This window comes from Podarcis cretensis (assembly GCF_951804945.1).
Source record: "Podarcis cretensis genome assembly, chromosome: 7".
Lineage (NCBI taxonomy): Eukaryota > Metazoa > Chordata > Lepidosauria > Squamata > Lacertidae > Podarcis > Podarcis cretensis.
Genome location: NC_137176.1, coordinates 32,770,502 through 32,794,182, shown reverse-complemented (window position 1 = coordinate 32,794,182; position 23,681 = coordinate 32,770,502). Strand labels below are relative to the sequence as shown.

Here is a 23,681-nt window from a genome sequence, read left to right as displayed (position 1 = left end):
GTTAGGGTTAGTTTCTCCTTCCTCCAACTAGGGACAGCAAGATCTCCTACCCAACTAAGGTTCACACAGCTAACAGAACAACATCACAATAGAACATGACAATAGGACAGCATGACAATAGGAAAGCGTCGCTATACTTCAGTAAATAAATTTAGAGGTCTTGACACAACCAATCAGATTTGACCACACGATGACATCACTGGAAAGGAGCATAAGTGAATGTCCATACAAAGAGTGCTGAAAAGCACCAAAATGGGTAAATATTTAGAAATGGTTTATTTGCATGTCTCGGCATTCCTGACAACCAGGAAAACCCCAGTCTAGTAACATCCTTAGAATGTTAAAGGAAACAAGGCAGAGGACAAGTCTAGTATAGCTTCACTGAACATGATTTCCCAGCAAGGGGAAGTGAGGAATGTCTGTGAATAAGAAAGGAGGAAATGTGCTTCTTAGGAAGTGTTTTTTTGGGTGGAAGAGGAAGTGCAATTTGTTTTTCAGCTTCAGCTTTGCTGATGAACCTGAATGATGAACTCACCAGGGTAACCTGAGCAAGCACTTAAATGCTCACAATGACATCTCAAAATAGTGGAAGAGTTCTGTTGTGCTTGACAATCCCTTAGCAAAGAACTAAAAAAATCCAAACATTAACGGCTTGAAAGATCTTCAATACTTCCTTGCTTTCAGTACCATTGGTCTCATCTGTTTGGAAGAAACAACAACAATTCTTGCTCATCTAGAGAACTATCCTTGGCAGTCGATAGAGATTCTTAAAACACACAAAATTTCATGTATCTAAAAGAAAACAGCTGGAGTTGACAAATGCAAAGTAGGCTGCAAGCTGAGTGGTGATCAAAAAGGGCAGAGGGTTATGACTGACACCTTGAGCAAAATTGGAAAGAGGGTTTTATAAAAATAGAAAAAACCTTGCAATTACAGGTGTAAGACTGCCAAAACTGACAAGTCAAAGGTGCTAACCTTTCATCCATAATTATATTCACCCCATCAAATTGACCACCCTGGCAGGTTAATTTTGTTCAGTCCAGTTACCCGTAGTGATTGATTGATTGATTGATTGATTTGCTGTGTGCACCCACAAACAACAGCTTTGTCTGCTTTCAGCCTTGCCCCGGTCTTCTCAGGCTAGTTCTCTGACACCAATGCTGTTGCTTAGAGTCAAACTACTCATTACATTCAGGACACTTTACCAAAACAACAACCCACACCATGTTTATTATCAAGTATTTTCTTTCTGGGAATGCAGAGAAAGCAGGCAATGTGGGCCCTAGCCCAGACCAGGACCACAGTGAGCAGGGAGGGGGTTCAACCCCCTCTTCCCGGACTCATTTTTTGAAATGAGATTCTAGTTCTTTTAGCCCTTGCTTCTTACAGACTAGAAAACATGACTGCCGGGCTGGTTAAACAACCATAATCTCATTTAAGAAAATTGGGTAGGGAAGAAAGCGTTCATCTGATGTCAGGGACTGGCTGGATGATGAGGAGCGGTGAGAGGCAACAGCTCGGGAACCCCCAGCAGAGGAAGGCTCAGAGCCAGGGGATTGGTGGTGGGGCACTGAGGAGAAGTCAGAGGGAGAAGAGTGGGAGGAAGGGATGAATGCTAAAGCATAGCTGTCAACTTTTCCCTTTTCTTGCAAGGAATCCTATTCGGAATGAGGGAATTTCCCTTAAAAAAAGGAAAACGTTGACAGCTATGTGCTAAAGGGGCAACAGGATTTAGTGAACAGGGAGAGCCTGTGACAGAGAGCAGTTCCGACTCAGAGGCTGAAGCAGTGGAGAGGAGGGGCAAGAGGCTGCAGGGAATCTGCCTCTCCTATTGTGACAAGCTCGCCTCCCCGCCTCCAAGGACACAAAGTGATGTGTAGAGCAGAACAGAGATTAGAAATGCCCATACGAAGTTTGAGACTGCTTGGGCAGAGAAGGTCGAAGGCAAGGGCCATCAGTCCTGGCAACTGCTCTATAGGGGCAAGACTTACTGAGAAGCGTTGCTGAGTTGTAAGCCATTTCTTGAGTTGTAAGCCATTTCTTTGAATAAAAAATTAACTTCTCTGACAAAGTCTGCTTCTTGCTTGCTGACCTGCATCTGACTCCAGCCCCAACACCCAGATGTGTAGGGTTTGGTTATGGTTTCTGCATGGCAGAACAAGCTCACTTATATATCTGCAATCGGACATTAGCATCCTCTCTTTTCTACCTTCCCTTAAAAGGTAAGGTAAAGGTACCCCTGCCCGTACGGGCCAGTCTTGCCAGACTCTAAGGTTGTGCGCTCATCTCACTCTATAGGCCGGGAGCCAGCGCTGTCCGCAGACACTCCCGGGTCACGTGGCCAGCGTGACAAGCTGCATCTGGCGAGCCAGTGCAGCACACGGAACGCCGTTTACCTTCCCGCTAGTAAGCGGTCCCTATTTATCTACTTGCACCCGAGGGTGCTTTCAAACTGCTAGGTTGGCAGGTGCTGGGACCGAACGACCGGAGCTCACCCTGCCGCGGGGATTCGGACCGCCAACCTTTTGATCGGCAAGTCCTAGGCACTGAGGCTTTTACCCACAGCGCCACCCGCATCCCTCTACCTTCCCTTAGATTTAACCAAATTGCTGGCCCAATCTGAGGACTGCTTTTGTAATAAACCACAGTAATCTTTGACTCTAAATTCTAGTTTGTTGTCTTATTGCTATTTCCCCCTTATATAAGTGTTAATTGGCACCATGGTGACTCTTAGCTGAAGACTCACATATGTGTTGGCTGGATACAAGTGTAGAAGCCACTTAATATTTCCCCCGCTACTGTGGGGTAAGAGAACATCTTTAACTCCATGCGCATGTGTTTGTGTGTATGTGTGTATAATGTAACTGTGCTACCTGTGTTGACCGTAACCAGCAGGAAATCAGTGTGAAATTTCACATGCCGGATGGAGAGTAAGAACAAATAACAGATTCAGATTATTTTTGTCTGCAGCAATTTTCATGGTTACTCATAAAAGCAATTCTCCAGAATTGCTAGCTGAAGGAGTTCTGGCAAATTCTGTTTGACGCTTGGCACATAGGTTATTTCACATGCTGTGATATTTGCATGCAGCAGTATGGCAGATCAGGGGATGTGGTGCAATAAAAAATAGCTGGAGAAAAAGTGGGCAGAGAATGGAGAAAGAAGCAATGGTGGAGGAATGTCCTCCCCCCCCCCCCCCGATCCTTGGGACCCCGAAGAAACTCATCAAAGCAAATGTCCTGGTTGTGGGGAGTGCAGCTGACTGCTTGATGCAGTGGTTCTCAAAGGGTGTGATGTGCCACACTGGTGTGGCAAGAGAGGATGGCAAGTGTGGCAGGAAGATTCAAGGACAATCCAAGAAACATTTGAACATTTCATAGTATGGGTATACAACCAGAAACACTGATTCTCTTCAAGAGTATTGGTTATTCTTCTACAGTTTTCCACGACATATGGTTATGAACATGGATTTTCAACTCTGACAAATATGAAAGATCTGAAAAGAGAAAGGCATCTTTGTGTTGATGAAGAGATGAGAGTTGGTTTGTCTCAAATTAGACCTAGCATAAATGAGATTACCCAGCAAAAGCAAGCTCACACCTCTCATTCAGTTTGTAAGAAGCTTGTTTGTAATTATATTTGGGGAATGATTCATGTTCTTATGTAGCTGCATTGTTTCGTGCTTTCTGGGTGTCCCAAGATATTATAACGTATTTGTGTTCTATGTTATAAATCAAGCACTCCTAGGAGTTGTTTCTTTTTGTTTTCCAATCAATAAAAAAATTGGTGGGGTGCAAGCAAATTTTTATTCTGAAAATGTGGGCCAGCTTAACAATTTTTTAAATATTAAGTGGTATAGAAATGGTGAAAAATAATAATATAAAAACAGGAACATTTTTGTGTGATACAGTGAAAACAATCATGTTGAGACAATTGCATGAGATGACCGGCAGGGACTTAAGAGTAATGCAAATCTCTATGTTGGCATGATCTGCTAATTTGGAAGCTTGATCCTATGAACTGGCTTTAGCTATGGCGTTGTATATGCTTGGCAGAGCAATCTGACTTTGACCTGCTTGCCAAGAACACTCTTTCCCATTACCAACATTGCTTCCCATTTGCTTGTTTCACATTTGTGCCTCCTTCCATGATCCAGAGAGTCTGCATAAAACAGCGCACAAGAGGAAGAGAGGGATCACGTTCCCTCCTTCCGCTCGCCATGTTAATGTCCCAGCTGAGTGGCATCAGTTGCCCTTGTGCAACAAAAGCGGGTAGCAGCTGGTTGCCTCTTTGCCAAAAGTGGGCTCAGAGCCAAGATTCAACACATGGGCACCTGATACACCCTCACCCAACTGTAGGGTCCCTAGGTGACTGGTTCTCTGAATAGCTAATATACTTCCCCTGATTTTTCCTCAGTTCATGGTGACTTACTGATAAATGTTGATACGCATTCCGCTGATGCACATTGAGATGATATAAAAGTTCTCTGTGTGGTGTTTAATCAGCAACAACTCATTCACACATGCAAATTAACACTTGCGGTGCTTTCGTCACCAGATCATGAACATTCATATCTGAAGCTGAACTGGTCCTCTGTGCTGTGAAGGGTTGCCCACTGAATAACTCCAGACACTTGCCAGTCTCTCTTGGCAGCTTGCTTCATTGAGCAATCATTGTCATCCTTAGAATTTTTATTTTCTGAAATCCATTGTAAGTCATCTCTGTCGAAAGTGGTCTTTGGCACCAATCCTCGAAGAACTAAAGGGTTGTTTCCTATCCATTTAATCTTGCCTAATTCTATCATGAAATAGCAAGCTAGCACTCGGCTTTGGAACACGTTTATAACAAAAGCCTGACCAGCTTTTCAGACACCTTTTAATTGAATAACTTTTTAAAGAAATGCCTGAAGTAACTGATATTACAGTTTGAAGTCTTGTTTATTCTGTTATATTTTACTCCAAGAAGACCCACTTATCCTAAATAGAAGCCACAAAATGTTTTGTAAAAATATGATCCCATTGAGATCCCAAGATGAAATTTTGCAGGTAGCTCTTAGAAATATTAAATAATCAATACAATTCTTTTGGAAATATTTCATCATATTTTTTTAATCACTTTTAAAAAAATCAATTTTGTAACTTAAATTTGAAATCTAAAGTAAATCCATCATATGACATATCATATTAAAGCCCATGAAGTTCTGAAGAGGGTGGTGTTTTTAGTTTTGACGTATCTTAGTTCTGGGCCGAGCTTTTAAGGTTTTTGTGTAGTCCGTCAAGGCCAAAACTGACAATTTTTTGAAATTTCAAACCCTCATAACACACAAACAGGATGAGATAAAAAAATTAAAATTTCAGATATAAACTTACCGGTAGTTTTGTACAAGTGTACAAAATATTAAGAAAATTGGATGACTTGAGGTAAAAAAGTTGGATCACTTGATATGGAATGACCCGGCCAATATAATGGGTTGTAGTGTAGTGCGTTTCCGTGTGCGGCTCTGGCTCTGGCTCTGGCCAGAGCAGCGATGTCACGCTGGCCACGTGACCCGGAAGTGTCTCCGGACAGCGCTGGCCCCCGGCCTCTTAAGTGAGATGGGCGCACAACCCCAGAGTCTGTCAAGACTGGCCCGTACGGGCAGGGGTACCTTTACCTTTACTTTACCTAGTGTAGTGCCAACAACCATTTGTCAGGTTTGCAAAAGTGTCTGCAGGCATCAAAAGCTAGTCCTTTTCTCTAGTCCTTTGCTCTAGAATGTCACTGAACTTCACCTCAAGTGACATTTGGAAATTTGGAGGATGTTGCTCCGGTGAAAAGTCTGAGAGATCATGAATGGAAGCCAAAATAGTTTTGAACAGACTAGTCAATTCAAATTTCCCAGTGCTTGGGTTTATTTTTTTTAACACATACACACCCAAGCTATTTAGCAGATAATGAATGGTTCAGTTTGGCACCAGGTTGTGAGGACTCCCTGTAAAAGGTAGCTTATGACCCTAAAAGGCACAACACAGGAAATGAAATCCTTTTGTGCAATCTGTGCTGTTTCAATCTCCTGGTGTTCTGTAGTCAGGCTGAGATCCATTAGTTCTGAGTTGATTTTTCCAGCCTTTTCTGTGCTGTTGAATTCAGCAGAAAACGTCAATTAAGAGTCTGAGGATCAGTTCACGTAGCAAAATGAAAATAGCAAATTTTTAAGACACTGAGTCCGAAGGGCCCCTTTTCATGATCCTCTTTGGCAGATCAGCTTGGACACAGCTGCAAGAAGAGCATTTGAGCACTTCTATGGAGTGCACAAACAGCTAATCCAGAGTTGGCTTTCACACAACCATCACAGCATGTGGCATCCCTGCTGGCAAGAGCTGTGAGAACAGGCCCTAATTACTCTAGGCACACATGATTTTTTGAATGGATAATTGTAATACTGAAATCAAAGGCTGTTTCCCCTCACATTGTCCTGCAAACAATCTTTCAGTGTTTTGTTTTGTTCCCTACCTGTTTTGTGTAGAGAGGGCGATTTTTCTTCAAAGACACTGTGTGGTTATGTGGACCCTGAAGTAATAATTTGTGCTTTTCAGCACCGGAACTGCTTCACAACGATGTGCCGATGCACTAGCAATGATAGGACGCTGTCAATCTTACAGTTTAGAACCTGGGTCTTTATGCGTGAGGGTCCTGAGACATTGCACAGAAATTATACCAATATGCATTTTCACACTTTTGCCATAAAATGAAGCATGTTCTGTCCATATGACTTTTTAGTGCTATTGTCATTCCTCTACCACCTTTAATTAGAACAATATCAAGACAATTCACAATACAACAAAACATAAGGATGTTCTAGGGCAGGGCTAAGCCACTTGGTGCACTACAGATGTGGCTGGACCACAAATCCCATCATTCCTAGCCATTGGCTATGCTCACAATGACATCTTAAAGACCTCGCATTGGTTACCCCAGCACAAGACGACAACTGTTCTTCTCCTTGGTCTTTGAACAATAGACAGTGGTACCTCAGGTTACAGATGCTTCAGGTTACAGAAGCTTCAGGTTACAGACTCCGCTAACCCATAAATAGTACCTTGGGTTAAGAACTTTGCTTCAGGGTGAGAACAGAAATCACGCGGCGGCAGCGGGAGGCCCCATTAGCTAAAGTGGTACCTTAAGAACAGTTTCAGGTTAAGAATGCACGTCTGGAACGAATTAAGTTCTTAACCCGAGGTACCACTGTAGTGTTCTGCAGGGTCCAAGGCTGTTGTCCATCCTGTTTAGCATCTACCCAAAATCTTTGGGAGAGGTCATCCAGAATTTTGGGGTGTGGCATAATCAACGACTCAACTTCTTGTGAAGAGTATTTGGTAGGACATTGATGTGACACATTCTCTTATCTTCCTTGATTGAGTGAGTATGAGTAAATGATGAGAAACAATTGGCAGAAAATCCAAGGGTTTCCTATGCTTCGGGAGACAGGCAAGATTTAAGCCCAATTACATGGGCCACTGCAGATTTAGAACAGTCTAAATTTGGTCTGTATCCATTTTGCACATGCCTGCAATGAAGACTGGTCTGTCCCATCTCTGAGTGTACATGCATGACTAAACTGCTTCTGGAGCAATGGAACACTGTGATGGAAGCCAGAGCACATAGAAATTTACCTTCCCTCTACAGCAGTACCTATTTATCTACTTGCACTGGTATGCTTTCACACTGCTAGGTTGGCAGGAGCTGGGACAAGGCAACAGGAACTCACTCCATCAGGCGGATTCAAACAGAGGCTTGACAACCATATGTCAGGAGTGCTCTGATGGTGTTTCCTGCTTGGCAGGGGGTTGGACTCGATGGCCCTTGTGGTCTCTTCCAACTCTATGATTCTATGATTCTTCTATGATTCTTCTATGATTCAAACTACTGACCTTATGGTCAGCAAGCTCAAGAGTCTAGGTTTAGACCACAGTGCCACCCGCATCCCTGCAATGAATAGTGGGCTGTAATAATGTAAATACTGTAAAAAATAAATAAATACAAATGTAGTAATGGAATGCCTTCCCCTCTGCCATACGTCAAGTAGCAACTATCAGTGTTGTAAAGACTTACATTTTTGCCCAGGCACTCCCTGACCCATAAGATTGGAGTCTGTTTTATGTGTATGGTTCCCCCGAACCCCCAATTTATTTGTTCTTATATGTTTTTATAGAGTCATTTTATTGGTTTTAGGTTATATTCTTGTCTTAATGGATTCTGTTTTTTATATTGCACATAGTGCACACTGCTTTGAGATTTTTGAAATATTAAACAGTTTAGAAATGCTTTTCAATAAGTAAAGTAATAATAATAATAAACTCACGAGAGCAAAAAAAGATTTAAAACACCTGTTTCTACATTCATAAACTGAACAGAAATCTCCCTACGTAAGGGTTACTACAAATACCTAAACTAAATCAATGAAAGCCACAACAGTCAAATGAGTTAGCAGATGGTCCCAAGAGGAACTTGAACCTTGGCAGTAACTGTACCCCTACAGGGAAGGAGGTCTAGAGATAGGGTGCTACCTATGGAGAACAAGAGTCTTAATGCTGGTGAATACCTGTTCCTATTCAATATCACACAACTATGGACATCCTTTTTCTTTCCTTGCTTCCAAAAGCTGCTTCACATTTTCTGCAGACAGTGGTTATTTATCTGTATATCATGTGTATCCTCATGGTATTCTACATTACCTGTGTCGGCCAGATAGTTCCCTGTTCCCTGGAGAAACGCCATGGAGTTTGATGGCCCAAGGTGGGGGAAAATATAGGAAGCAATGACATGTAGCATTCCCCATCAGAAAATGCCCTCAAAGAAGGCACGAGTCATGCATACAGCTTCTAGATATGCTGCCAAAATGGAAAGTAACTCATCTTTCATCCTCCAGCATGCTTGAACCTGGAAGTATAGAGAAGTTGTACAATGCATGCATTTTTCTTCTGAATCTAAACTGTGTAAACAAGTTGCACAAACCATAGGCACCTTATCTCATTTTGATTCGGATAGCTCTGTTGCATACCTATGATGATTAAGCTTTTCTGTATTACTACTACTAAACAGGCATTCTGTATTCTGTCACTCTTTTGTCCCTGGGATGGACAGACTTCAGGCTTTTTCACCCAAGATATACCAAAAAGAGTCAGGGTGTATGGGGTAGTTCCTCTGGTGGGGGAAGCGTCGTGCTCCTTCTGGGGTAGTTTGTCCACTTTTGGGCCTCACACTGCACTCAGAACTCACTTGTGGTCACTAGAAGCTGGTAGCATGTGACAGCAGCCACATCCAGGGAATGGCTTTGACTGGCTGGCTAAGCCAGGTGAGGGTACCCGATGGTCTAAAACTCTTGGTGAGTTAGGGATTTCCCCTGCATGTGAAGACAGGCTCCATCAGATTGAGTGGATGACATTAATAGTGGGTACAATGGTCCATTAGGATGTTTTTGCACATGCTGTAGAGCAGTGATGACCAAACTTAGCCCTCCAGCTGTTTTGGGACTACAACTCTTATCATCCCTAGCTAACAGGACCAGTGGTCAGGGATGATGGGAAGTGTAGTCCCAAAACAGCTGGAGGGCCATGTTTGACCATCACTGCTGTAGAGGAAAGTGAGGGGAAGATGGTGGCCTATGAGGGAAAAGGAAAAATCTGATCCTAAACCTCCACTGCCTTGTAGTATATCTTCAGGAAAAGAAAAGGCTAAGAAGTAAACCTTACACAAATCCAGAGCAGAGTCCCTAAGATGGTTGGATGGCCTTTTGTAGGCCTCCTTCTGGCAACTTCTGCTGCCAAGCTGGTGCCTAATGTATTGCTCTGTTTTCCTGTGGACCACAACAGTGAGGCCAAGAGAGGGGTGTGTCTTGTAGTCTGGGAAGCCCAGGACCCCAGGGGGTTCACATAGCTACTGCTAACTTGGCGGTTTGACTTCACCCATGGAGGTGCACTCCATTGTCTCTTGAGACTGGCAGATGCCAACACAGACCAAAGAGAGCCAGATGCAAACATTAAGATGAAGGAAAGGGGTGCATCTGAGTATATGCTGAACCTACAGTTTCGTTTTCAGTATCGGAACTGAGCTGAACTCCCAGACCTATCCCCCAGAAAACCATTCCTAGTTAGCTTTCTTCAGTTCAGCAGCCTAATTTGGGGGGGGGGTGTTTTGTTTCTGATATTGTTAAAGCAATGGGAATCAAAAAGTTTTGAGCACCTGCTGAAAATCACCCTGAGATCCTGATCTACCTTCTGCCCAGGTAACATACTGGTGAAGGTAAACTTTTGAAGAGTAGACCACTGCCAACCATCTCTCTCTTTTTCTGCTCTCCCTTTCTCAGAAAAAGAAAAGTAGGGAGAGAAAGAGACAGAAAGAATGAGAGGGATAATGTTCTTTCTTCCATCTAGCAGGTCATTTCCTTGACCTCTAAACAATGCATATTTTTTAAAAACTGGGTGATAAAATGGAATTGCTGAGATAAAGGGCAAAATGGAGGTGGCTGGGTTTTGTTGTTGTTGAAAGGATACAAAATACAAAAGTGTTGAAAGTGTAGACCATGAAAAGATTTGAATAGAGGCAAATACTTGAATGTGATCATTTGAGAAGTATTTTTAAAAAGCATTCTCTGTGCAGGTATTGTGTACATATTTTTGCAATTAGGGGGAAAATCTCTTTACATATTTAGCAGTGTTTACAATAGAGGGGGAAGAAACGGTGGCAAATGCTTCAGGGTAAACCTGGTTCTCTAAACTGGCTTTTGTTGTGCCAATGCAAATCACTTAATAATTCATATTTCAGAATACATTAATGCAAATGATAATTTTAGCGAGCGCTTGAATTTTAAGTATGCCATTCAACCCCTTTGTATTTCTGTTTGGGCTTTTCAGGTTCAAATGTTTTGAGCATTATCAACATTTTTGATAGAACTGTACACAAATGGCCCAGTTCAGGGAAAGGATTAAGCGGCTCCTTTCCTACGGGCCAGATGATTTAACTAAATAGTTGTGCTAGCAGGAGCCTGTGCAATGAGTCATTCTAAGAAAGAAAGACCCTCTTATCCTAGGCTTACCAGATGTCCCCATTTCCCGGGGACAGTCCCCAGATTTGCAAATCTGTCCCTGGACAAATTGCATACCAGAATGTCCCGGGATTTCATCTAAGGTCCCTGGGAAACATGGCAGCAGCAGCAGCAGCAGCAGTCTCAGCAGCCCGGAGCCAGCCTGGTAGCGCAGTTGGCTCTGGCTGGCTTCAGGAGCTTCTCACTGCCATGGCGCCCACCATTTTGCCTCACTGGAAGTCCCCATATGATGGTGGTGCAGGGGCTCTAAGATGCAGCTTCCGTCTGCCTCCACCTTCCCTGACCCCAGCAACTAAGCTGTGAAGGGAGGCTTCATGCTGCCTATCATAGAATCATAGAATCATAGAGTTGGAAGAGACCACAAGGGCCATCGAGTCCAACCCCCTGCCAAGCAGGAAACACCATCAGAGCACTCCTGACATAAGGTTGTCAAGCCTCTGCTTAAAGACCTCCAAAGAAGGAGACTCCACCACACTCCTTGGCAGCAAATTCCACTGTCAAACAGCTCTTACTGTCAGGAAGTTCTTCCTAATGTTTAGGTGGAATCTTCTTTCTTGTAGTTTGGATCCATTGCTCCGTGTCCGCTTCTCTGGAGCAGCAGAAAACAACCTTTCTCCCTCCTCTATGTGACATCCTTTTATATATTTGAACATGGCTATCATATCACCCCTTAACCTCCTCTTCTCCAGGCTAAACATGCCCAGCTTCCTTAGCCGGAGCAGCTGTGATCCCAACTCCTACTTGCGTGCAAGCAGGAGCGAGGCGGGGATCTCTCAACTGTGAAGGGAAGCTTCAGGCTGCCTATCGGAGCACTCAAGCAGCTATCCCATGCCTGGGAGGGCACCCTCCGCGCCGCGCCATGCCCCCCTCGGGAACTCGCCTGTCCTGGGCAGTGTGGGCATATGTTCCACCACTGGGTAGCAGAGACTCACCTTACTAGGTGCTTGAGTGAGCTGATGACTGGTGATGCTGGTAGCAGCCACAGGATAAACAGCCAATCATGTGGTGAGCATCGGGCAAGGGGCGGGGAGAGCATCACTGCTTGACCTCATCCGCTGCATTAGGGAGGAAGCCACATTAGAAGTGTCTGCTGATCAGGCCAATGGTCCATCTTAGGCCAAGATCCTGTTCTCACAGTGGCTAACCACTTGCCTATGGGAAACGCTCAAGCAGGACCTGAGCGCAAGAGCAGTCTCCCTTCCTGCAACTGCTATTCAGGCACATTACTGCTCTGCCTCCACAGTCAGAGCACACCCATCGTGGCTACTACATTGCCAGCATGCTGCCTTGCCCCCACAATTGAGGGGACCAGTGCCATGCAACGTGCGCAAGTGATGTCAGCATGTACACAACGTGCCGATATCATGCGCACACGGCGTGCGGCGGGCTTGTGCTGTGCATGCACATCATGCAACGTGCTGGTATCAGTCGTGCACGTTGCACGACATGCTGGCATGCGCCATGCCACAGATATGCCACACAGGCTGTGCGATTAAGGTGAGCATGTCATGCAGCGTGTGGGCACAGCTGCTGTGGGTTTTGGGGGATCCCTGCCCCCTCCCCCAGATGGCACCTAGGGTGCATTGTAACCCCTACTTTGGACACAGTGGGAGTTACTTCTGAGGAAACCTGCCCAGGGTTTTTCCATCAATCTCCCCAAAGTGAACCTTTAAAGAAACAGTTGCACTCGCTCATTTTAAGGAAATCCATTTAAAAGAAAATGGCAGGCAAATAAATAGATAACAAAGAAATGAAAACAATTTGTTATAAATGGATATTGCAACCTGGGGACATAAGTACGTCTGGCTGTTGGAGCATGTATCTTTCGCCTTTAAAACATTGCTAGGCGCATAAAACTTTTCACAACGGTGTTGTATTGGTCAATGCATCGCTGTAAGAAGGTGCTTTGTATCTCGGAGGTAGCATAAGAGCCATTAGATGTGGGTGTTGCTATGGTAACTGCTCTTTTTTTTAATTGAATAGCATAGTAAGTAGTCTTGTAAAACCCACCAACCCAGAACTTGCGAGTGCCCGAAGGCAGCTTTAATTCAAGCACCTTCTCTTCTTTTTGTCTTTCTTTTTCATTCTTTCAGATGTTCCGAAGCTATCCAGACACCTTGAAAAAAAGAAAAGAAAAGAAAGCTACTTGCTTTTGAGGCCATCTGACATTGAAATCTCTGCCCTGCTGCCTCGAACACAGGGCTGGCGCCGCAGAGGATGAATGAGGAAAGAGTCCTGTTTTCCCCAACATCACTCAGATGAAATTGTTCAGGGCTATAAAGGATTCCCAAACTCTCACCGTTTTAGCTTGACACTTATTTTAAAGGTTTTCTAACATTTTTTTTTACAAAAAACAACAACAATAGCCAACCTTCCTTTCTTCTTTTCTGGCTTTTACAAGAGCAGTTACAGAGGTTTGTTCATTCGTACTTTCCACTGGATCAGCATTTCCCCAGTTCAGAGGCACAATAGCATTCTCATCCAGTTCACAGGATTAGACATCTTTATGAAACAGCCAAGGGGTCAGCCCAGCTCTGGATTGAGCCAAGGATTCATTACCTGGAAAGTCAAGGCATAACTAGAAGTCAAATCAAATCCGTTTATTGTGAGGACCATGCCTGTGCACAAAAATCAACACTAAAATCAATAGTTAAAAATATTAAAATTCATTACATACTATGCCAACAATACCTTCTTCCCACAAAGTAGAAAACTTAACTAGAAGTCAAGTCGATGATGTGATTAGCAGTCGCATGGGAGGTTTTTAAAACTTAAATTGGAGACTTCGACAGGGACCAGTATTGCCACCATGCAGGGAAGACGGACCAAAAGTCCTCTTGCACCATAATTAGGCTACTAATAGGAGTTTTTTTCCTTAATGCCAATCACCATATGAGGCTGATTTTTACTAAGATTAGCAATGAGAAGGGGAGGTTTAAACCTGCTCTCCCCACAGGCCAATAACACCACCACCCAGTGGCATTGCATGGTTTGCCAGTGCCCAGGGCCACACAGAGGAGGTGGGTGGGAAATGGATGGAATACTCATGCGCATTCAACTACCTAAAAGCGTCTACATCACCCAAGAGATCACAGCCACAGAGGTAAGAAAAGAAGAGTAGTTCCATTCTCTGGAGAGGCCACTTTCTGATTCACATGGAGAAACCATTTTCAATAAAGTCCAGCAACAGAAGTGTACAGCTGTATTGAGGCAGCACCAGGTGTTGAAATTTTGCTGCTTCTAACAATTTTGCACCTGGGGCAACAGCCCCTGCTTGCCCCCCCCCCCATGCTATGCCACTGCACCCACCCACGCAGCCCCACACAGCCTTTTATTTCTTTTAAACCTGCAGCAAGATTGCTAATCGCATCTTTAACGTCAACAGGTAGCTAAGCCTTAAGGTGCAGTTCCATGCGCCAGAGCCTGGAGATCTTAGAGATGCTGCTCAGCTGGGAAGGGGCACCAGGAAAGCAGGGGTGGGGGAGCTCGAGGGCCGCATTCTCCCCTGGGCAGTCTTCCAGGGACCACATGGCAGTAGTGGGTGGGATCACAGGCAAAACTGGGCAAAACAATGTATGTAAATTTTGCTTTGGTACTGCAGGCTAATTTTGTCATACACCCCTCTCTGTTCTCCAGGCAGGAAAGGAAGAGGTATTAAAGACACATCCCAGCCAGGGGGAAACAGGCATGAAGGCGAGACTGTTCAGGGTGCGGCCTTAGAAGAGAGGGAGAGAGTTCTGCGAGCCAGAGAGAGAGACATCTGGTCTGAGGTTCCCTGTTCCTGCAGTGGAAGGTGGGCAGACAAGAATTGCCCTGTCTAGAAAGGGCAGCAGCAGCAGCAGCAGCAGCAAAGTTTGGGAGGACAGGAATTGCCCCAGATAAGAAGCACAGTAGCATTGGCAGCTGTAGAGGCTGGAAAGATGTGCCATCTCCCCCCCCCCCGAAAAAAAGAACTTTTGGCACCACAGATTTGAGCGATTTAGTTTGCTTGAAACTCAGGGCACAGAAGACTAGCCAAATGTCGCTGTTCTTTTTTAAAACAGTAATGGCTTGTTAACAGCCTAAATACAAAGGCAGTCCACCTTTCTTCAGAACCACTCCTATGCAGATCGAGCCAATTAATTGATTAAAATGCATGTGATTAATTGTCTAGAATGTCCTTAACCAGGCGCCAGCCTTAATAGTGAGGCAACCTATGTAGCTGCCCAGCTTGATTATCAAATATTTGGCTGACTAGAGAGTTGTCTGAAGCCTTGGCTGTGGTTCATATATTACAGCTGGTGCCCATTGTCTGGTGGGCAGAGTGCAAGGCCACCCTACCAAGCCTGCAGAAGGCACTTAAAGGGACTGTGAGTCCACCAGTGCCAGCAGCACAGGGAGCAGAGCTGGAATTATCTGCTTCCTCCCTGTATCTGAACTTAGCAATGGTCCATCTGACCATTAGCTTGAGCGCACGGACGCTCAAAGTGTGGAGGGAAGCAAGGGCATCCATGCAGACTCCCGTGTCCTTGTGTGCATCCCTCACAAATCCTCTGTGTAGCATGTTGAAGGTCTGCGTGGGGATTCCACCTGGAATACAGGTTGGACCCTCTACAAACAGAAGTAGACAGCTCATGCAAACCCTTCCCACAGAACAAATACAGCTGACACCTGAGTTGAGCAGGAGCAATGCGCATGAGGTCACTGGGAGCATGGCTTGCAGAAGGCATTATCGGTAATGGCGCACACCCTGTGGAACGCCCACCCATCAGATATCAAGGAGATGAGCAACTCTGTAACCTTTAGAAGACATCTAAAGGCAACCCTGTATAGGGAAGCTTTTAAATGTTTAATGTTTTTACAGTGGACCCTCCAGATACGTACTTAATACTTTCTGGAGGTCTGTACATACCCTGAAAAGTCCGCATCTAGAGGCGCCACTTCTGTACATGCGTGCGACATGATAGAGCTCTTCTGCACCTGTATGAAGCATGCAGAGCTCTTCTGAGCATGCGTGCATGGCGAAACCCGGAAGTGTACACTTCCGGGTTTGTCGCGTTTGCAACCTGAAAGTTACATTACCTGAAGGTAACATAACCCAAGGGTTCTGCTGTATATGTTTGAAGCCTCTCAGAGCGACTGGGGCAACCCAGTCAGATGGATAGGGTACAAAATAATGATGGTGATGATGATGCACCTCCACCTATGTCCACTCTTTGAGCACTGGTGGGTTTGAGCAAATAATGAAACATGCATTATATCTGTATCGTTATGTGTTCCCCAGTTTCTCATACAAGTGAGATGTTCAAGGGGCTATCCAGTTTGGCTTCCTTTGAAGGAGAGGTCACATGGCACATACTCCGCAACTGCCCCGATTTTGCTGGGGCATCCTGATTTCAAGGCTTTGTTCCGCCTCACAGCATTGCCCTGCCAGCGAGTGAGAGTGGCGGCAGCCAGAGATCGTGGAGGCCACAGGGGCCTGAGGCTCACTTGCTGTCTGCGTGGTGGACTGGTAGGTGCTTCAGATCTGATCCACATGGATCCTGCCTCTCTGCCTCTTGCAACATGGCAGCCAACTCCGAGATTGGCCGTGAAGTCCAATGATGTCATTTGCCAGGGTGCCACTGGGAGCCGGAGGCAGAGAGACAAGAGGTGGGGGGGCATGGGCCTTAAAGATCCGCAGTGCAGATTGGAGCCAGTAGTGGTGGTGGGTGAGTCTTGAGCAGCTAGCAGGATTGAGAAGAGGTTGGAGGGGAAGGGAAGCAGGGCTGCTGCCCAGCTTAAGGTCCTACCTGGTAATATGGTGGGAGTAGCTCCTCTGAGCATGTACAGAGTGCACACATGTGTATTTCCACCACCACACTTTCCCCTCAGCCAGAAACACCTTGTGTTCCTCAGATGAAAATTGCTTTAGGCAAAAACTATAGTGATCTAGTGTGTGTGATGTTACAATAGCCTCCTCCCAAAAAAACACCCCCCCCCCTATCTCCATGTTGGTTTGTTTTTTGTTTGGGAAAGAAACCATGAATATTCTTATGCAGTCAGAGGAGTGTGATTATTCCCTTTTTACTTATATTGGCTGTGGGAGGGGTGGAAGGAGGGGGGGAATGCCTGAGGTACACGTAAAGATGTCTTCTCCAGTACAGCCTCTTGCTCTCCCCACTTCCCCAAGTCTTTGCTAAGGCATTCTGAGTAGTCCTTTCATTCAAATCACAAATTTAATGCAAAAGAAAGGTCACTCCTACTTGCATTCCGGGACACTTTCCTTCACATTTTCGCTCACAATGACCTCACCTTTTGAATCACTAGAGATGCGCTTGGATTGACTTTGAACTTCTCATTCTTTTCTATTTTCTTTTTTAGGGAGGACTGACAACACATTTTTAAAAAGGGGTTTTATAAAGAGAGAATAGCTGTGGTAAAGTGAGGAACCATGTCACAACCCAAACCTTTGCATTTTATCAAGGAATGATGGTGTTGCCACTTCCAGATCTACAAATGAAGATGCCTTTTTCTTTTCTTTTCTTTTCTTTTCTTTTCTTTTCTTTTCTTTTCTTTTCTTCTCTTTTCTCTTTTCTCTTTTCTCTTTTCTCTTTTCTTTTCTGTAGCTGAAGGGTATTTTACATTAGGCTAATAAATTGCTCCTCTCTGCCTTGTGTGATAATGCATTATATTATCTACTGATGCAAACATATTGTTTGACTCAAATGCTCAATCTATTGTTTGGCCAGATGCTCCTGTAAATGAATATGAAGTATTATTCTGACATGGCACAAGGTAGAACCTAAGCGATATCTTAACTAAAAATAAAATCTTCCTCCTTGATAATCATTCATGACTTTTAACAATAGAATCAGCAGTATCTCTCTAGAGACAGTTGATGTATATAGAACCACTTCTGGACTGGTATGAACAGTTCGGAATGCTGAACCAGGATTATTGCTGGCAAAAAACATTAAGAGAATTTTGTTGCACCCTGCCCCCCACCCCATCCGTACGTACTGTAATTTATGGATTGGCTAAGGGGGCAAACATGCATGCATTACAGTGAATTTTAATGAGGACCCCCTACTGCTATCACCACTTTGGAATAGACCAGGGTGAGGGGAGGAAGGGAGGAAAACCTGCAATATCACATGAAGGGCTGGAATAGCAGCATTTTATAATCTCATTAATGGGAGAATGCTAAAGAATGCAGGCACATAATATGTTTGCTAACAATTTAGAGGAAAGCATTTCCAAATGTCAAGGTCCAATAGCGACTTAGCTTGGGGGACATGTTGTTCTCATGGCGGTCCAACCCGATGGCGGTGAATAATTTAATAATTGCATATTTTTTTTAAAAAAAATGCAATTGGGAAAATAATTCATGTAAGAAATGAATAATTGCAAATGAATTGTTAAGGAAACACTAAGATTTCATTTGTGTGTATGTGTATGTGTTGCAGAGATCCTTATCCATATTTAGTGGGCATCAGAAAGCAAAATACTACTCTGACATCTATAAGACTAATTCAAGGCAGTCAAACTGGCATGCTGAGAATGTGCCTACTTCATAAGCCCCTCCATAGGGATATAAATTAGATTACATAATGATGTGCCTCTCTATTGTTCCTATGCAAGAGGGAACAAATACTGAGATAGAACTACGACATGGGTATGACTAAGCTGATCCTTGACTTTAAGTCAAAAGCCCACCACACACCCCTATGCCAGCTCACTTCCTGCATATCACATTTCGGGAAATGGCTCAACATTTCAATTTTTAGAATGATTCGGTAGAGTTTGACATTTCCTAGCATCTGCCCCTTTCCTCCAGGATCAATACTGGAAGCATCATGTACAAACGAATACTAAAAAAAGAAGAAACAAAAACAATTCAAACTCTACTAATGTCAACGGACAAGCAAATGTTCTGGCCTTCATTTGGACCCTGGCAGATGTTCTCCTGGTTGCCAGCGGAAATAAATAACTGCAACATGAATACGATATTTTTGTAAAGATTCTGTAAATGCATATTTTCTTGGCAAGGGTACATTTGCCAGTCATTAATCCTTTTGGCATCAGGTTAGGAAGAAGCCAGCCAGAATTATTTTTAAAAATGTTTTCTCTGCAAGATTGAAAGTTAGAATATTAAACAAAATGTGTGCGAATCAATCCTTCAGTTGGATGAAGGTGAAGAGGACCGATGTGTTCGTGGAGCTCATTTGCCTGCAGAAGTTGTCCCATTTACCTTCAGTGTCTTTACTGGGGAGCCCAACATGTGCAGCACGTGAGTTGTTGGCCTCATTGAAATGAGTGGAATGTGAGTGGCCAGAACAGAACAAGCTTGAGGTTCCTCACCACTGTGGCCCTGCAGGTGTTACTGGACTCCACTGGTCCCAGCCAGCATAGCCAATGGTCAATAATAGCGGGAGTTTCATAATGTAACCTGAATTGACATAACTGACTTCATTTAAAAATAAATAAACCAACAACTATTGTGCTCTGTTTAAACTCAGAACATTTGCGGTTGGCTGTAATTATTGATAAAACTAACAAAATAAATAAATAAGGGTAATGAAAGATGCGGGAAGAGGGTGGCGCTGTGGTCTAAACCACAGAGCCTAGGGCTTGCCAATCAGAAGGTCAGTGGTTCGAATCCCCATGACAGGGTAAGCTCCCGTTGTTCGGTCCCAGCTCCTGACCACCTAGCAGTTCAAAAGCACATCAAAGTGCAAGTAGATAAATAGATAAATACCTTCCCGCTCTGGCGGGAAGGTAAATGGTGTTTCCGTGCACTGCTCTGGTTCACCAGAAGCGGCTTAGTCATGCTGGCCACATGACCCGGAAAAACTGTCTGTGGACAAATGCTGGCTCCCTCGGCCGCCACCTCAGAGTCATCCGCGACTGGACCTAATGGTCAGGGGTACCTATAATGAAAGATGCAAGCCAGCAACATTTGGAGGAACATGGCTTCTTTAGCCCTCTCTTACAGAAATTGTGGGTTGGGGAGGTAATAAATGCATCTTAGCCAACGGAAAAGGTCTTGACGTAAAAATCTAGTTTTATGTAACTGAGCAAGTGCTAAACACCAAAGACCACTGGATTAAATATATGAGAAAATGCAACATTATACTGTAGGTGTTGTGCAATAGGCATTTTTTAAAAATATACAAAAGAATGACTTATTTAGGGTAGCTCAGCTGGTAAGATGAAATTTGGGGTAATGTATGTGCCAGATCTTTCCACAGGAATAGGTTCAGCTGTATGCCGAAGCAGGAAGTCTTCAGAAAAACCACCAGATCAGCCCACGGTTCCCCACTTCCTCCTAGCAGGGGCAGCAATGTCAAAGCTTTCTCTAGCCTCAGGTGGCTCACATGCAGCAAAAACACATCACTGCTTATTATTAGAAAGGGTGAATTAAAGCTCTGAGACAAGCCCTCTTGCAAAAATATTTGGATTTAGCAAAATTAATGAGAACTTCATGCTAAGATAATTGCTCAGCTTCAGCAAAGCCAGTAGAAACCTCTATTTACAAAAAAGAAGGTTTTTAAAAGGGTTTTGGAAGAAGTTGGATGTGTGGGTTTTCCCTTCCTATCCACCTATATGACACAACTCTGTCAATAATTACTTTGTGCATAAGGTATGCTTTTACATTTCTTTCCTGAAATCTGTGAACTTATTCATCATCTATATTAACAACATTTTAAAATTGAAAGATCTCAGAACTGTTGCAACTGTTCTTTTTCCATAAAATGCAAATCATCCAAAGATCTATCCAATAGAGAAAGATAATGTTTTGTTAAAATTGTTTTTTAAAGAGTCATATGCAATTCATTAATGGATGTACCTGAAACTCAGCAAACATTGAAGAAAGAGAGGAATAAATATCTACATGACATCTCTTGCAAAAAATAAAATAAATCCCCACACGATCTTTTCCCTTCCTATTTTGCTCTTTCTTGCAGATTCTAATTTCCAGATGAATCATAATTATTACTTTGTCCATATGCCTAAGATAAAAATTTGTCATCTTCTCCTGCAGCTGTTCTCCTCTTCTCCACAAATACAAACAAAATGCTCCATGGAAGGCTCTTGCATCGCTTCCCATATAAACCAAAATGTGTGTCCTTTCTCCTTATTGTGATTCCCTTTACAACGGTCTGCACAGTGACGCTATGGCTGAGGATAAGAAAGGCCTCTCTAAAACACAGAGGGCAATTCAAGAGGAAAAGTTACCATGAGAACTGGGCAAAAATGGAAATAGAAAACAGATGAGGAATCATAAATTCCCATTTTATGCTGTCAGCTCACCAGGGATTGTTTGCAAGAAGGGAAATCAGTGGGAAAGGCAACTCACTTCGGGCTGTTGCATGCAAATCTCTTTCTTAGTCTCACATCTTGGCTAACTCAGCAAAGGGAAGAGAAGAAGAGGGAGAGTGCCAGAGCGTCATTTTTTACAAAGAGAGTTTTCATGCTTTAAATATATATATATATAATGTAGCAAAATCTTACTGGCTCAGTCGTCCGTGAAGAAGAGATGCAGTTAAAATAATACCCTGGGGAATACATGGGATTTCCAGCCTATGCACAGAATTCTGTGCAAGTAGAGCCCACTCCTGAGGTGTATATCACCATCACAGCTCTGCGTACACACAGCCCTGTCAACGCTATTGATGTTCTTGCTCGCATAGAACTCTGTGTGCACGCTGCGTGTTCCAGTGCTTTAGACTGGGCAGTAAATGTCCAATAAATTCAGCGATATTTCTTGGCAGAGCAGGGAGAAGAAACTAAGGTCACCATCCTAAACGGCAAGGGACGAGTGTAATAATGCACAGCTTCCATCAGCACTTGCATGAGGGGCGATTACCAGTGTTTGGCTACGGGGAGGTTGTACATGAAATCTTCAAGCCCCAAAAGGTTCAGGAAAAGCCAACAAAAATGATCACGGGGCTAGCACAACTCCTCTGTGAGGAATTGGGGGCCTTTTAATGTAGCGGGGAAAGTGAATAAGGGGCGGGACATCAAATTATGTGTGATGTTGAGAAAGTAGGTGAGGGCAGGGAGTGGAATGGTTTCATTAGCCTGTGCAATGCAGTATCAGAAGCAGCATTCTTCTGAATACAGAGAAGAGGAGAATGTCCATGGTTCAAAATTTTCACTCTAGATATAACCGTATGTCTAAGAGATCAGAAAATATCCAGGCTTAGGAATGGACCCCAAGCGACTCATTTTAACTAAGTAAGTAGATCTACCCCTTTTCTTTCCTTCAGTTACATTTCATTAGACAGTAAATATTCCCTTCTGCACTTTATTTTAAGGCACCTGATGGGAATCCTCCTTATGCCAAGTGTTGTCAATAGCTTTTGGTCAGGGTTCCTGTACACGAAAATGCTCCTTCATTTACACAAGAACAAAGAGAGCTTTCATTGCGCATGTAGGACAACAGGTGTACAATGCGTGCAGGTGTGTGGGTGTGGGTTGCTGATATTTGCAGAACCCTCTTTAGTGAGTTATTACTTTGCTTGGGATTTGTCATTATTTTTATTCCCTGCCTAACCTCATAATTCCCACAGCTGTTAGCTGCTGCAATCCATTGTTTTCTTTCTAAAGGATGACTGTGGCAGAAAAGCCGTTTCCAAAGCAAATCAAAACCCTCTCTCCCTCTCCATCTTGCCCTCTGCTTCCGGTTCCTTTGAGCCCAGGGGATGGACCAGTCAGTGCCTCAAGTGTCTCCACAACCAGCATGACAGCATCCTTTGATAGATGCAGCAGAAGAGCCTGATGCCCTGCTTAACAGCTGGTGTGAGAGTTCCTCCTCCCTTTCTGGAAAGCTGTCTTCAAGGCACAAGGAACACAGAGAATAAACTTTGTACTTTCTCTCCCTTTTGTCCAGCCCCAAATGGGTTGTGGAGAAGTGCTGGATGGTCTTTAAAAAATGTACTCAAGGGGTTTTTTTTGGGGGGGTGATCTGTGAGAACACTCATTGGAGACAACTGTATCCTCATGTCTTGAATAAACAATTGCTGCTCTGTGTGGCTCCATACTTGTTACCCAGATTCTAGCATGGAGTTCCTGTCTTGCCATGGTTACTTGTCTTTTTAAACCAATGGCTTCCCCTCCTCCTTTCTGCCTTTTCGCCAAGATTCTTCGCTTGTTTGGCAGTGGGTTCGCTCTCATTTCAACTTTTGCCCTCTTTTAATCTCTTCCAAATTTTACACTAAAAGAACTTTTAACTGATACCTTTTGTTGCCCAGAACTCCATTGGTGTGTGAGAATGAAATTAGGGATCTGCTTGCTGTAATGATCTCAAGTGACTGTCTTCTTCCTCTGAGTAACCAGCACCTGACAATGACAGGCATCCGTGGGAAGTTTGAAAACAAAAACACAAGAGCACAAGATGCTGGCCAGTTCCTGAAGCAAAATTAGAGAATAAATAGGACACAAACAAATGGGTTTTTTTTCCCCCTCTCTCTCCCCTCCCTCCCTCCCTCCTCCAGGCTATTCAGTAAGAGATTTACTTACATTTAACACTTCCAGAATCCATTCCACTTGAATTCGGCATAGGATAACACAGCAGAAACTTGTGTAAAACACTGCCTTTGGTTCCACGTTCCGAATTATTCTGTTGTACCTC

The 23,681-nt window shown here is 43.8% G+C and overlaps 1 long non-coding RNA gene across 2 annotated transcripts; it reads right to left on the bottom strand.

Moving 5' to 3' along the window:
* Positions 1-12,788: 12,788 nt before the first annotated feature.
* On the bottom strand, positions 12,789-23,391 carry LOC307221039. 2 transcript variants are annotated; one of them, XR_013841296.1, is made up of 3 exons: positions 23,288-23,391; positions 13,455-13,642; positions 12,789-13,199 (listed from the first exon to the last, which is right to left on the bottom strand). It is a non-coding gene; the product is annotated as an uncharacterized lncRNA (long non-coding RNA). The 2 variants fall into 2 exon arrangements; XR_013841297.1 differs by lacking the exon at positions 23,288-23,391 and adding an exon at positions 14,025-14,137.
* Positions 23,392-23,681: the final 290 nt, after the last annotated feature.